We start from the raw sequence: 14366 nt of genomic DNA, 5'->3' as shown, positions 1-14366 counted from the left end.
GCACTGAAAAAATATGTAAGAAAACTTCTACTCATCATAAAATGCTGCAAATTTTGGTAATGTAGCGAAGACAATACAAGTTTGACCTCCCTCAAAGCTCTCTGGGGAAAGTTGTTATCTATATGTGACTTGGTACTGGTCCAGTAAAATGACAGAAAATAAATAGCCCTCTTTCTATTATATATGCAGAAAATTATATTTGTGCCACTTAAATAATGATGAAAACTGACATCATGACCTATAAGAATTACTTCAAGGGCACAAGCTGGGTCAGCCCTAAGCACTGCAACTGCATATAGCTGGCCAATTTTGCATTCCTTCTTGTGTCCATTATGTACCTTTTTCCTGGGAACAATGGTATGGTTTCACTATAGCACTGCTATGTACATTCAGTAAAATATAGGAGGCCATTTTGCTCCCTTCCACATTTTGCAATTACTTTCTTATGGTGCTCCAAGTACAGATGGGAAGATGGAATGTTAATGGATATCTAAATACTAAAAACATAAGTATACAAATATTTTTTAAAAGGATGGAACAAATACCATACTGAAAATGGTAAACAAAATCAAGTCTAAAAACAGATTCAAAGCGCAAAGCCACACTACTGCATTTAAAAGCCTGACAGCCAGTCACTAAGAGAAAGGCTGTCTCCTTGTGGATGGAAAGCAAAGATGGGGCCAGCCTGTCTTCCTGTGGGAGAGAGTTCCAAAGTCTGGGAGCAGTGGCAGAGAAGGCCCTCTCATGTGTCCCCATCAAATACTCTTGTGAGGGTGGTAGGATAATCTTAACACCGGGGCAGGCTCATCAAGAGAGATGTGGTCCTTATAATAGCTTTGACCCAAGCCGTTTAGGGCTTTATAGGTTAAAACCAGCACTTTGAATGCCTGGAAATGGATTGGCAGTCAGCAGAAATGCTGTAATATGGGGAACATGTAATCTCTGTTAACAATCTGGCAGCTGGATTTTGGACCTGCTGAAATTTCCAAACACTGTCCAGAGACAGCCCCATACAGAGTGCATTACAGTAATTGAGCCGTGATGTAACTGGATTACTGGCTCACTGGAAAATAATCTCTGGCTTAATTTGGAAGTCTAGTTACTGAGGCATTATTTCTTCTGGCATGTATTTCTTTGGGCCCTATTCTCTGTTCCACTTGACAGACCTTCAAACATTTGAAAATAGCTATTATATCACCCCTCCGTATTCCGTTATGAAGGCTAAACATACACAGCTTCCTCAACCATTCTTCAAAGGGTTTGGTTTCCAGACCTTTTACCAACTTGGTTGCCCTTCTCTGAACATATTCCATCTTGTCAATATCCTTCTTATACTGTACTATGGTGCCAAGAACTGGACACAGTACTCCAGGTGAGGTCTGACCAAAGCAGAACAAGTGCTACTATTACTTCCCTTGATATGGACACCATACCTTTGTTGATGCAACTAAGTATGGATACCTCAGTGGTTTAGGTATGTGGCTGCAGAGTCAGAAGATGGGAGCTTGATTCCCCATACTGCATCCTTGACAGGGCTGGGCTAGTTATCCATAGAGCCCCTCCAAGCTCTGCAGTTCTAAGATGATGATGATGATGATGATGATTTGCCCATTTTTTGCTGCTGCATCATAACATTTACTCACACTAAACCTAGTTCTTTTTCACATGCACTACTGTCAAGCCAGTTGTCACCAAATCTTACATTTGTGTGTTAAGTGGAGAAATTTACATGTATTATATGTGTTTCCTTTTTAAAATTCACTCAGTTTTTGCCCAGTTTCTCCAATCTCTTTAGGCCATCTTGAATCATGATTCTGCCTTCTACAGCAGTGGTTCTTAACTTGGAGTCTCCTGATGTTTTGGGGTTACAACTCCCAGAAATCCTGAAATCACAGCTAGTCAGGAAGGCTTCTGAGAGTTTCAGTCCAAAAACATCTGGGAACCCAAGGTTGAGAACCACTATTCTAGAGAATTTGCTCTCCCTCCCAGTTTGGTGTCATCTGCAGATTTGATAAGCATCCCTCATCCAAGTCATTTAACAAAGATGTTGAACATCACTGGACTCAAGACAGAATCTTGTGGCACCTCACCTGTCACTTTTTACCAGGATTACAAGGAACTATTTATGAGAAATGTTTGGGTATGATCTGTCAGTCAGCTACAAATCCATTTAAGAATAGCACTGCCTAGCTGTTTCTTTTCACAGGTTTGGTCACTAAAATATCATGAGGAACTTTGTCAAAAGCCATGCTGACATCAAAATATGCTTTATTTACAGTATTTCCCTCATCTACTAAATGAAGCAAATGATTATTTTTAAGCAGTTCATCTTTTTGTATCTCCTAAGATTTTTCTTATTGTCCTTCCTGCATATTAGCAAATTTGGTTTCTGTCACATTCTCAAACTTGGAAGCCATCTATATAGACTTCATTTTCCTTCTTTTCTTCTTAGAAACAAGCTTATCATATCAGTAGAAGTCCTAGTGGTCTCTCTGATCAGAAACTGTCACACATATTGAAAAACCTGTTCACTTCCTGTTCTTGTATTCAGATCCTCAGGGTTAAAAATAAGCATTTATCTGACACATCTGACAGTGTTAGTTTTTCAGTGCAACATGCACACCTTGATGAAATATTGTCAGGAACATTACACAAGGATTCAAGGATGACAATTAAAAATGGGAGTGCAGTGAAAATGTAGAAAGAACTAATATAGACTGTCACAAGAGGTGAACTCTGCTCCTTTTCACTACCCATATTCTGCTTTGTACTTCTGTCTGGAATAAAGTTGCACTGATTTAGGACTGGGCAAACATTCTGCTACTCATTCTGGCACATTACAGGCACACACACAAAAAAAGGAAAGAAAAACAGCAGCATTTTCTCAAGCCAAGGCCATGATAAAAGCTGGAAAAATAAATTAACTCCAAGCATTGGAGACAGGATTAGAATAAAGAAGAACATAGAATAAAAATCTCCAATTTGAATTTCACAACTCAATAAATGGCATGCATTTAACTTTATACAAGAAAATAAACAGTAATTTCTCATTCTAAGATATTTTCCTGTTTTGAGGAAGACACCGAGAAAAAATGCAAATTATTGTAGCCACTTTTGATATATTCTCTAACAATATCCTGAAAAAAAATCTTTGCAAACACAAGAGGGCAGAATAGAAAATCCATATATTTGCTTTTAGGAGAAAATAAATGAAAAACTTTTAAATTTGATTTTGTTCGCATGTCAGTAAATCCATAAGAAAAAAACTAAACTATAAAACCAAAAGTAATTAAACTGCAAAAATATTTGTTTCTAATATGGTCTTAAACACACACATACACACACACACCTTTCAGAGTAATGACATACCCAGCCTAATTTTTCATGACATAGCAAACAGTAACATAGACCAGTCCATATAGCAGTACAGAAAGCAAACAAAGAATTTATTTTGTATGAATATTGATGAATATTAGCTGTGAGTCCAGTTTCCAAGTGACAAACCTGGTCATATGTGGGTCTCACAGGTAAAGGGAGCCATAGATATGTGCTATACCTGGATTTACACTTCTAGTTTCCCTTGGCACAGAATAAAACAAAGAAGACTCCTATGTACATGATATGTCTCTGAATCATGGCCAGAAGACTATATTCATCTATGTCTATCCAGGATTTATATAAAATCCACAGACATTCATATTGCAAGTCAGGTATTATCCATCAATACCATGCATGATTTGTTTTCTCATTGTGGCTTACTTGCTTATTAACTACAATTTCTTTTCAGTATTGACATTTCAATTCTGTTTCTAAACTTTATTTTTACTCATCTGTAGCAAGAAATTTTTCCCTCTATCTCAGGAGAATAGAGAGATTTGTGAATAGCTTACATTCATACTACTTGACAGCATGCATAATTAATATAAATTTTACACATTTTCCCTGTCAGAGGATGTATGAATTCCATATATATCTGCAACTGACACATATCACAGGAGAGGGGAAAATATGCCATTTTTTCAAACTACCTTCATTGGCACAACCCAATGCTAGCTGCTTTCTTTACATTTATTCAAAGAACTTGGAAATTCCCTTCAGATCGGGCAATGGTGATCATGGTCCCTATTTACGCATATAAACAAGTATGAGATCAGATTCTAGGAACTACTGCCCCATGAGCCTTTTAGATGTTGTTGGCAAAGTGTATCCAAGACACCTTCTGGGCAAGTTAGTAAACTTGATATCCTCAGACAACATTTTGACAGAGGAACAAGCTGGGTTTTGGTCTAGTGGAGCCACAGCTAACAATTTTCTTGCTATAAAATCCAATGGTGGGGGATTTAACACCGCACAGAATCTGCTTTCATGAAAACTCATAATAGTTGGATAAATCACTTTCTGCCATCATAAGAAAAAAGGGGTGGGGGTTGGGAAAATAGTAGATCTCAGGTCTTCTATTCAGAAAAGTTAAGCAGTTTGATTTAAAACAATTTGATTTGCCACCTTAGAAGAGGTTGATTTAAGGTAATCCATGCCAATGTAAAGGCAGAAAGGATTTGAAATACCTTATTTATTGTTTTTTAATCTTTGACAAGTGTGCTGCAGCAGTTCAACGTGTTTCTGGCCACAGATTTTTTTTTTCAGTGTTTAAATTTAATGGCTTTTTCTCAACTTGTGTAACAAATTGCACTGCTGGTTATGTTGAGTCAAGGAGAAGGCTAGAACATGCTGTGCCCTAATAGTAGTATAAATTTTCACATACATATTTTATTATTGAAAATGGGGTGAAAGGCTGGTCTTCTTAATACACATTTATTTCACAAAAGTAATTGATTTTTTTTTCCTGAGCATGGTCAGTAGAAATTTCTGTTGATTATCAAAAGAACCCTTTTGTGGCACCTTTAAGGTCCTTACAATTCTATTATTGCATGTAGACAATATTGGTTGTCAGTTGGATAGTTGCAATAGCTGCAGTTTTGTAGCACTATGGAAGGTAAATGAACATGGAAAGTACCTGACTCAGCATGTTTACTTGTTTGATTTTTTCATAGCTTTTAACCCTGTTAAAAACATACATGATAGAAATTACAAGGCACACTAGATTTTTTTTATTTTGTGAGTTTACATTGTTTTAAGTAAGAACTTCATTATACAGTTAATAAGAAAATAAATAATTTTATTTAATTCTTGGCTTTTCTGATCCCATGGCCAGAGAAAGAAAGAAAGAAAGAAAGAAAGAAAGAAAGAAAGAAAGAAAGAAAGAAAGAAAGAAAGAAAGAAAGAAAGAACTATTGATTTTTATGCAGTTTTCCTTTGAATCCAAGAAGCAAGTCCACTTAAAGATCAGTGATGTACAGTATATCCTATTAATGACATTCTAGCAGTATATATTTCACTGTAAAGAAGTAAAATATATTTCTCTTTTTTGGTCTTGGTCAACACCATACTCTTTAGCAACTACTAAGCTAAATGGGTAGACATAGATGAACATTAATATATTTACATTATAACCAAGAATAAGATGCACTTCACCTCAAACCTCTCATTATGAATTCACATAGAAAATTAATAGTCAATATTTGTAAAGACACAAACATTTATTTGGAGATATATTTGTAAACTGGTGGAACATACTTATATTCAATTCTGTGTTAATAACCCAAAGAAAAAACAGACAGAAAAAATGGCTACAACGTGTTTATGCAATTTCTAAGAAAATATTTAAAAGGAGATTTTATCAAGAGCTCTTTGCCTTCACCATCAGTTCAAGGTCTTACAATTTTTTCACTGAAGTTCTCCAGAAACCCCTTTTTAAAGTGTTATGACAAGATGGGCCGCGGTAAGACAGTTACTGTCGTTTTTAAAAATTCATTCAAATAATTGTGATCACAAATAAGAAATATTGTCTTTTTAAAAGCAAGTTATAGCAAACACAAACACTTACTGTTATTTTCTTTTAGCAGAATATGCATTCACAAAGCCAGTCTGAAGTTATAGCCTGTTAGAAAGTCAGAGAAAAAAATGAATACATTAATTTAAAATACAATAAACTCTGAATTATTAGCCACAGCTAATAAGTATGTTTTCAGCCACATAAATAAGAAATATAACAACAATAATATCCCCATTTTACTTTCATTCCCTGAATTAAAAAAAAGCAAAGCAACTGGAAAATATGTCATAATACCAAGAGTGTCTTAGGAACAGCTATGAAGTGTCACTTAAGGTATTTTAGACAAATTCAGGTTAACATACAAATGGAGGGGGGATGGAGGAATGCTAGGATTCTTTCTACAATCCAGCTGCAAAGCCATAATCCATAATTCTCCAGTTTCTAACTATATAACCTACAGACCCTTATATTGTTAAACTAAATCAATTATCCTGCTAAAAGTGAGTGGAAATTAGGCATTTAAAGGTAGAATTAACAGAGCTGATCCAAATTTCCAGAAGACATTTGTAAATTCTCTAGAAAAAGGTGGAAACTTTAACATATTTTGGCCATTTTTTTCTCCACCTTTTTCTCCAAATACTCTTGGGGAACAGCAGGCATGTTCCCTCTCAATGCCTCACAACACTGCTGGAGTTCAGACATAATGTGGAGAATGCAAAATCGGGGCCACAGTTGCTGCTGACCCCACTACCAGCAACAGGGGGAGACAGAATTGTCCTATTGCTACTGCCGTTGCTAATGGCAGATAACATCTCTATGAAGCTGCCAGAGAGTAACCCAGATAAACTGCTGCGTAAGTATTACAGACAAATGGGATAGATGGTTTATCACAGCTACAGAATAAGATGTACTAAAGGTCACAAACTTGTATTTCCTCAAACGGGACCTGGTAAAGTGAATAGAATCCTCCACAACTGTATTTATGAGTTCATCTATTTGTGGTCTCCACTCTTTTCTACACCCTCTCCCACCCCACAAGCCAAAAACGACAGCTTAATAAATGTCCAACTGTCACAATTTGGGCTGAAACTGGCTTTCCAGTTTTCAGTGATGCAACACAAGACATCAGTTTTTTCGTCAAAGCATGCTGAACAGTTGTTTGTCTTCATCAGTCATTTCCCTGCTGCATCAACAATTCTCCTCCTGTTATCATTTTTGTTACTGCTAGAGTTGCAATAGTAGCTTCCAAGTTTAGAATTCCTAGGTAAAAAAATTATGAGGTTCCTCCTCATACAAAATTCATGTTAGCACTTTCCATGTGAAAATGCATCACTGGTTGTTCATGCTAGGTTATACATTTTCAGTGCTCATTTTAGAGACCCTGTCCCTGTTTCAACTCTGTGCAACAGAGGAAGTGTCAAACTCATAAAAAAAGCAAATCACTATAAAGGTTAAAAATACTAATTGCAATTGGACTTCTGCTTTGATAGATTTTTTTTCATAACTCAGAGATGGTGCTGTTTAGACCACTGCCCTTTGCCACCCTTCCACCATACTTTTAGGCTTGTACAAGACCTATTGGGCCAAAAAATGTTTAAGTGGTATGGGGCTTATTCTCATTTGCCCTTGCAACAAAGGAAGTCGGGAAAGGGCACTTGTCTCTGGAGCAATTTTGAAACCAAGGTTGAGATAAGATGTCTAAAGCACCACCTTATCTGCTACCATAGTATCTGTTCCAGTAGATGAAGCCTAAGGATGTAGACAAGACTCCTACTGCAGTAGAATCAATTACATAGGTGTATTTAAAGACTCCCCCCCCCCTTTGGTCTATTAACTTTAGCTGGGGAGAATGGGGTCTGAATGTGCTGCTCTAGGGCAAAGGCGGAGGACCTGGGAAGTAATATCCTGTATCTTCCCAGTGGTTATTTATAGTATTGACCCTCATATCCTCCTGGACCATCTCTGTAAAGCTAGAGTGGGAGGCACTATATTTCAGTGGTTTTCCTCCAACTTGCAGGATGGTTCCAGAGATGTTACTGGGGATTGGGTCCTCTGTTGGAAATTGCAGTGTGATTGCCGCTGTGCACAATCTTTGATCTTAAATGTTTTTAAAACTAATATATAATTGCTGAGGTAAGTTATTGAGGGATTTGGGTAAAGTCATCGATAATCAGGTAATACCCCATTTCCCTGTTACTTGTGAGTAAATGATAAACATATATAACCTGGATTGGTGTGTGGAAGCGCCCTCATATGGTATATATAGAACTCCTATTGCAAATCTCTGCAATGATTGCCAATATGCTACTGACTCACATTCAGTGGTAGAAATCTTGTTCCTTGGCAAAGTAAGTCCCATCTAGAGTAGGTCCATTTGAATCAATGGACCTTACAGAGGAGTTGGCTCACCAAATCTCAATTGATTCAATGAGCTTATTCTAGTGTGTCTTACTACACTGAGCAACAGGATTTCAGCCAGTGTGAATTTGTTGTTTCTTAGACCGTAAACAGCTTGATTATGCTGTGGTTCTGACTACATGGAAATGATCTCCCTGCTCAGATAAAACAGGAATCCAATGGGGTCTGTTTCCTCTGTGAACAGAAGATTCATTTATTTGCTCAAGTATTTTGCTCATCAATAGTTTTGCGAGTTACCCTAATGATTTTAGTGAAATAGTTTACTGTTTTGTCATCACTTTTTCATTGAATTCATTTTAAAGAATTTTTTTACTGTGGATGGTGAAGCTTTTCAAATAATGAAAACACTAGAAATGAGAAAAATAAAATTCTATGAGAGCTGAACCCCTACCTGGGAAACAAAACCTCAGAAAAAGTTGGGAAGAAGGGGAAGCTATTTCATAAAATTTAGCAGATGGTTCATTTCCAGTATGGTCTTACATTTTTCAGCAACCTATAACTTAAATCAAAGTAAACTGTTGATACTGTGGTTGTTGTGGGTTTTTCGGGCTCTTTGGCAGTGTTCTGAAGGTTGTTCTTCCTAACGTTTCGCCAGTCTCTGTGGCCAGCATCTTCAGAGGACAGCACTCTGTGCTCTGGTGTAGTTGGCTTGGGAGTGCAGTATTTCTGGCTGTGAGATAGGCTTTTGTCTTTTTCTGTAGATGGGTGATTAGTGTGTCACAGAGCACAGAGTGCTGTCCACTGAAGATGCTGACCACAGAGACTGGCGAAACTTTAGGAAGAACAACCTTCAGAACACGGCCAAAGAGCACGAAAAACCCACAACAACCATTAGATCCCAGCCGTGAAAGCCTTCGCGAATACATTGTTGATACGATCATTTATAAAAATAGTGACTATAATAGGAAAAATAAGAATAAAGACTAAGAATGTGAGCATTAAGATAATTTCAAGTCTGATTTTTAGTGTTTTTTGGTTGTAAAAAGAAATTATGCTTTCAACAAGTGTCAGAAATAATCTAGGAACTATGGACCTTTCAAACAGCCTCCAATTTATGGCGTTTTATTAACACAAACCTCATAAAATATATTATATTTAAACCAGAAGATTATGTTTTCTAGAAATCCTACTTAGATGCTATCACACACAGAGCAATGAATTATGAAATCTCCAAGCAACAAATTACATATTCAGCTTTAGGACATACTATCTACTCCAGTCAAATGAAATATTTTCCTACTTTTCTTTTGCTGACAACAAAGACATATGGATGATGTTTCTTTTCACACAAATTACAGTTATGATGACACCACAGTCTGTACGAATATAACAGTATTCTTTCACATTTCCTTTACTTGTAATTTTTTGAATTCACAGACTTGTAAATTTTTTGTTGCTGTGATCATTTTCTACCAAGTCACATTTGATTTGAAAATGAAGGTGTATTATTTATCCAGAAAAGAAAAAACATAAAATAAAACAGATAGTCTATAAGGTTCTGAGAAAGTTGGAATAAAAAGTGTAGGGGAGAGGATATATATATATTTTGCACCTGATTGACTTTTATCTGGTATGTTAATGACTTTTCAAACTGATAGACAACAAAAGTCCATTGTAACATACAGTCCATTGTAACATACATGCTCCCACTGCCAATGCCCCCTGCTGCCAATGCTCCCACCGCCCCACCATAACCACCCTACAAAGATGGCAGCTGCATCTTCCCTACCCTAAATGAAGCTGCAGCCGCCATCTTTGCAAAGGGCAGCCAGTCTCTCTTTTTACACTCTGTGGCGGCAGAGGCCAGATGGAGAACTTGGCGGTGGCAGCAACAATTACAGTAAGGGAGTGTCAGTGGAGGTGGGGGCCTAGGTAGGCAGAGGAAGGGATGGGTGGTAGGCTGTGGGGTTGGGTGGCTGCCTATCAGCCTGCCAATCAGCTGATCGTTTTGGCAGAACGTTTTTTTTTAATTTACAAAGGATAAATAAAAATGGGAAAATATTTGTCAATCCATATTCATTGGGACTTAAAATTTGACAAATACAGTTCAATGAATATTTAACAAATAGGCTATTTTCATTGAAAAAGTGGATCCATTTTTATATTCGTCCCCATCTCTAAATATAATATAATATAATATAATATAATATAATATAATATAATATAATATAATATAATATAATATAATATAATATAATATAATATAATATAATATAACTCTGTTTCCCCAAAATAAGACCTAACCTGATAATAAGCCCTAGTATGAGTTTTCAGTATGTTCATAATATAAACCCTACCCCAAAAATAAGCCCGAGTTAAGTGAAATCCTGCCCTCCACCATTGTGCAGCAACCAGAAGAAGATGACATGACTGTATTTGAATAAATGTAGATTGTCGCACATGAAGAAAAAAAAATCCCCTGAAAATAACCCCTAATGCATTTTGAAGCAAAAATTACACACACACACACACACACACACACACACACACACAGAGAGAGAGAGAGAGAGAGAGAGAGAGAGAGAGAGAGAGAGAGAGAGAGGAGAGAATATTTTGCACAACAGGAACCCAGTTTGTAAACCATGTACCAGTTCTATCAGCTGTAGCCCTATAATTTCCATCTTTCATATGAGCAGCAAACTCATTTAGCACTTAGACGTAGTTTCTCATTATCTGTGAAACAGGAACTACCATTAAGGGTTTCTGAGCAGGCCAGAGCTCATAAGCTACCCACTAGTATAAAGCTGGCTTCTAATTATGGCTGGTTAGGAAGCACTTAACCATACTTACCTGATTATCTGTATGGGAAGTTCTGCCAAAATGCTGAATCTTGGCTTATTTTCCCAGTCATCCAAAATGAGGAAAGGACTAGCTGCTAGTATATGCATGTTGCTCATTATTCTTGGTTCTTCCAAAGAAGTCAGAATGGTATTTGATTATTGCGAGGGAGGGCCAAGTGTATCACTCCAGATAGTGTTGGGCTGAAATTCTGAGCATTCCTCACCATAAGCTATCTTGGTTAGGTTGGATGGAAGCTGCAGTCTAGCACCATCTGGAGGGGCACACATTACCCATCTTAGTTTAAAGAAATGTTAGTAGCTCTTTTTGATCAAGGGAAGAAAGTCAGAGGTGCCAGGTTCTATCCAAGAGATGTGGTGTCTGCTTCTTTAAATGCTGGGGCAAGGACATTTCTATCTCCAGCTCCCTTCACCCACTGACTTCTGCCTCTGTCCATAGGCAGCAGGACTTTGTGTCTCACAGCAAGGTTGAAAGGAAGCAAAGAAAGAGATTGGTGAAGGAGAGGCACAGGATGTTCTATGGCTACAGATGTTCTTGGATAATTTAATACAGGGCAAAGAACATAAATCAGATGAGGACTGAATGACCTTTTCTTCTCCAAGAGCTGTCTATGGACTGTCTATGATGTCAGAACGTGGCCATGTCCTTCTGCTGTCCTTTGCCTTGGACTTTACTGTGTTAATGAAGAACAAATCTAAAGCAAAAACAGCTCTGACAGTCAAACTCCAGCTGCAGAAACTCTCATGCACCAGGTGCCTGACTCTAGAAACCTCCACCTTTGTGTTCCTTCTTCATTAAGATGGGCTCTGAGACACTGGAATGCTAGCTTTGACACCCAATAGACCCTTTGCAGGTTGATTAATCCCATGGGCTGGAGATTCCCCTTGATAGATTATCTTTTTGAAATCAGTCCCTGAAATATACATGCCTTACCCTACTTTTCAGCTTTCTGCAGCTGAGCATACTACATTTGCTAATATGTATAGCCTTCCTTGTGGTTGCCTATTGTTTTCCAACATTATGAGACATACTGCTCAGTAATAATCTTAATAATTTCCGTCCATTCTTTTGTGTTGAACACATCCTGAAAACAAACACTTTGGAACCCCCACTTCACATTTATTCTCAAAACCTTTTTTGGTGGGGTGGCGGTGAAGCTGTATCTTAATACATTAAATCTCATCCCAAGTTTCCAGAAATGTCTAAATCCTGATGTAACTGTGTTTCCCTGTATCTGTCACTTGAATGCATTCCTTTTACAGATGCCAAGTAGGCCTGCCTCTCTTGGGCCTTCTTATGAGTTCCTGGAGCTCTAAATGTTCACGCCAAGAGAGAGGAATTTTGTGAAGTCCCTCCCAAGTATATAAATTAAACTGACATGCTGAGAAGAATTCCCAGCTTTGCTCCCATAATGGTACAGAAATGTTCTTTATTAATTATGGAGCAAATAAACACTGCAGCATGGCCAGGCAAAGAAATGATGTTGTACATTACAAAAAAAAAAGAATGAGATTCATAATATTATTTGTCCAAACATTATCTGGAAAATATAATTGGCAACATGCAACAAAGGACCTTATGTCACATCATAACCAAAAATAGGGCTCTCCAGGTATACTGTTCTTGCTCTAATAGCAATCTAATAACTTCGTAGCATAGCCATTTGGCATGAGGCCCATACAGTTTCCTTTAATATATTATTCATTTCAAAGAGTTCAGGCCTGTAGCTGCTGTAATCAGATGTAGTTCTTCCAGAAAGGCAAGGGAGCACATATAAATTCTAACAAACCACTTTATAGCTTGGATGACATACTGCTAAAAATCATTGCCATTGCTGAGTGATTGGAAAAGTGCATTATTAAGCTGTCAATAATAACAGCTTTGTGATGCTTTTTAAAAAAATACTTTGATACTGTATGAACACGTAGAATTGTGATTCTAGGTTGGTTCTTCTTCCGTTATCTCAATGAAGATTAATATTGAGTAAATTCCCAGGAGCAATCTATACAGCACCATCCATCTATGGATCATCTTAGTTTTAATAATGCAGGATTCATTTGCAATACATTGGCCAGAATCCTATTACACACTTACCTCCAATCATGAAACTTTCAGTGGCCAAATGCCATCAGGTAAGTGTTGTGTTGGTTTGGCTTCTCACACAGTATCATGTTACTTGGCAAGTAACAGGATTCTAGCTGAAAGCTCTTTCAGTACAGCACTTTAGCAAAGTTAGCCTGAAACTGGGCATGCTTTTTGGGAAATGGTTAGAATACTGAATTTAAATTGTACAGTTCTGCCGCAGTATTTTTATCAGTATTGTGCTACATAAAGAAATATCCTCATGCAAGCTCCTCCCTTTGCACAGTACATCTGAACCACAGTATGAACTAATGCAGTGATCGATATTTGAGGGGGAAAATGACTTTCCATGTCTCAGCAGGTTGAGACTTCCTTTTGCTATCCACAAAAACAAAACCATGATCTTGTTTTTCTTGTCCTGCCCCCATTTTTTTCAGTTGCTCTTTGGTATGATGAACCGCCAAATTCTGAGTAGCTCAAGCCCCTTTTGGGGATGCTTGTACACAAATGATGCCACTTTCCACAAAAACTGTAGTACTTCTGCACAAATTGGTGGAATGGGAGGGAAAAAAAACAAAAAAACAAGGAAGGCTGTGAAATATCCAATAAATCTTGCAGAGAGAAATCTTGCTATGCGGACGAACAAAATAACCCCTTTGTTTCTCACTGAAAACAAGAAGCTGTGAGATCCACTTCGTTAGCACAGAGCGGAGAGAATGTACCACAGTATATTTATACTTTCACTAAAGGTAGGAGAGCCTTGTTGTTATGAATTGCAATGCGTTCCCATAATCCTACAATGAACTAAAGATGGTATGCATACCTTCCTCACTTTTTGACCATCAGTTCTGCTGATTTCAGTCTTTATTGTTTAATTTTTTTTCCTACTCAGAAATATCCATTGGCATCTTTAAACTAGAAAGAAAAAGACTCACAACAATGGGAGTGGAGAAAGATACAGTGGTGCCTTGACTTATGAACATCCCTAGTTGCGAATTTTTCAAGATACGAAAAGCTCCGTTCGCAAAATATTGCTTTGACTTGCGAACGGAGCTTTGAGTTACGAAAGAAAAAATGAGGAGGAGGTGGGGAAAGCGCAAAATCTGAACTTTCTGTTAACTGTTGGCCAGCGAAGAGGCTGCTGGTCTGCTACCTTGCTCATCCCAGCAGTTAG

The 14366-nt window shown here is 37.5% G+C and overlaps 1 protein-coding gene across 3 annotated transcripts in view; it reads right to left on the bottom strand.

Annotated features, from left to right (window-relative positions):
* TENM3 (teneurin transmembrane protein 3) overlaps window positions 1-14366 on the bottom strand; it is a 1852170-nt gene that overhangs the window by 1462291 nt on the left and 375513 nt on the right. For all 3 annotated transcript variants that reach the window (XM_078393883.1, XM_078393884.1, XM_078393889.1), the window contains exon 2: window positions 5945-5998. The gene's annotated coding sequence lies outside the window, so the exon portion shown is untranslated. The remainder of the gene's footprint in view (window positions 1-5944; window positions 5999-14366) is intronic.

Source organism: Pogona vitticeps, chromosome 5 (genome assembly GCF_051106095.1).
Source record: "Pogona vitticeps strain Pit_001003342236 chromosome 5, PviZW2.1, whole genome shotgun sequence".
Lineage (NCBI taxonomy): Eukaryota > Metazoa > Chordata > Lepidosauria > Squamata > Agamidae > Pogona > Pogona vitticeps.
Note: the sequence above shows the minus strand (reverse complement) of the source record. Positions and strands in the feature narration are given on the sequence as shown.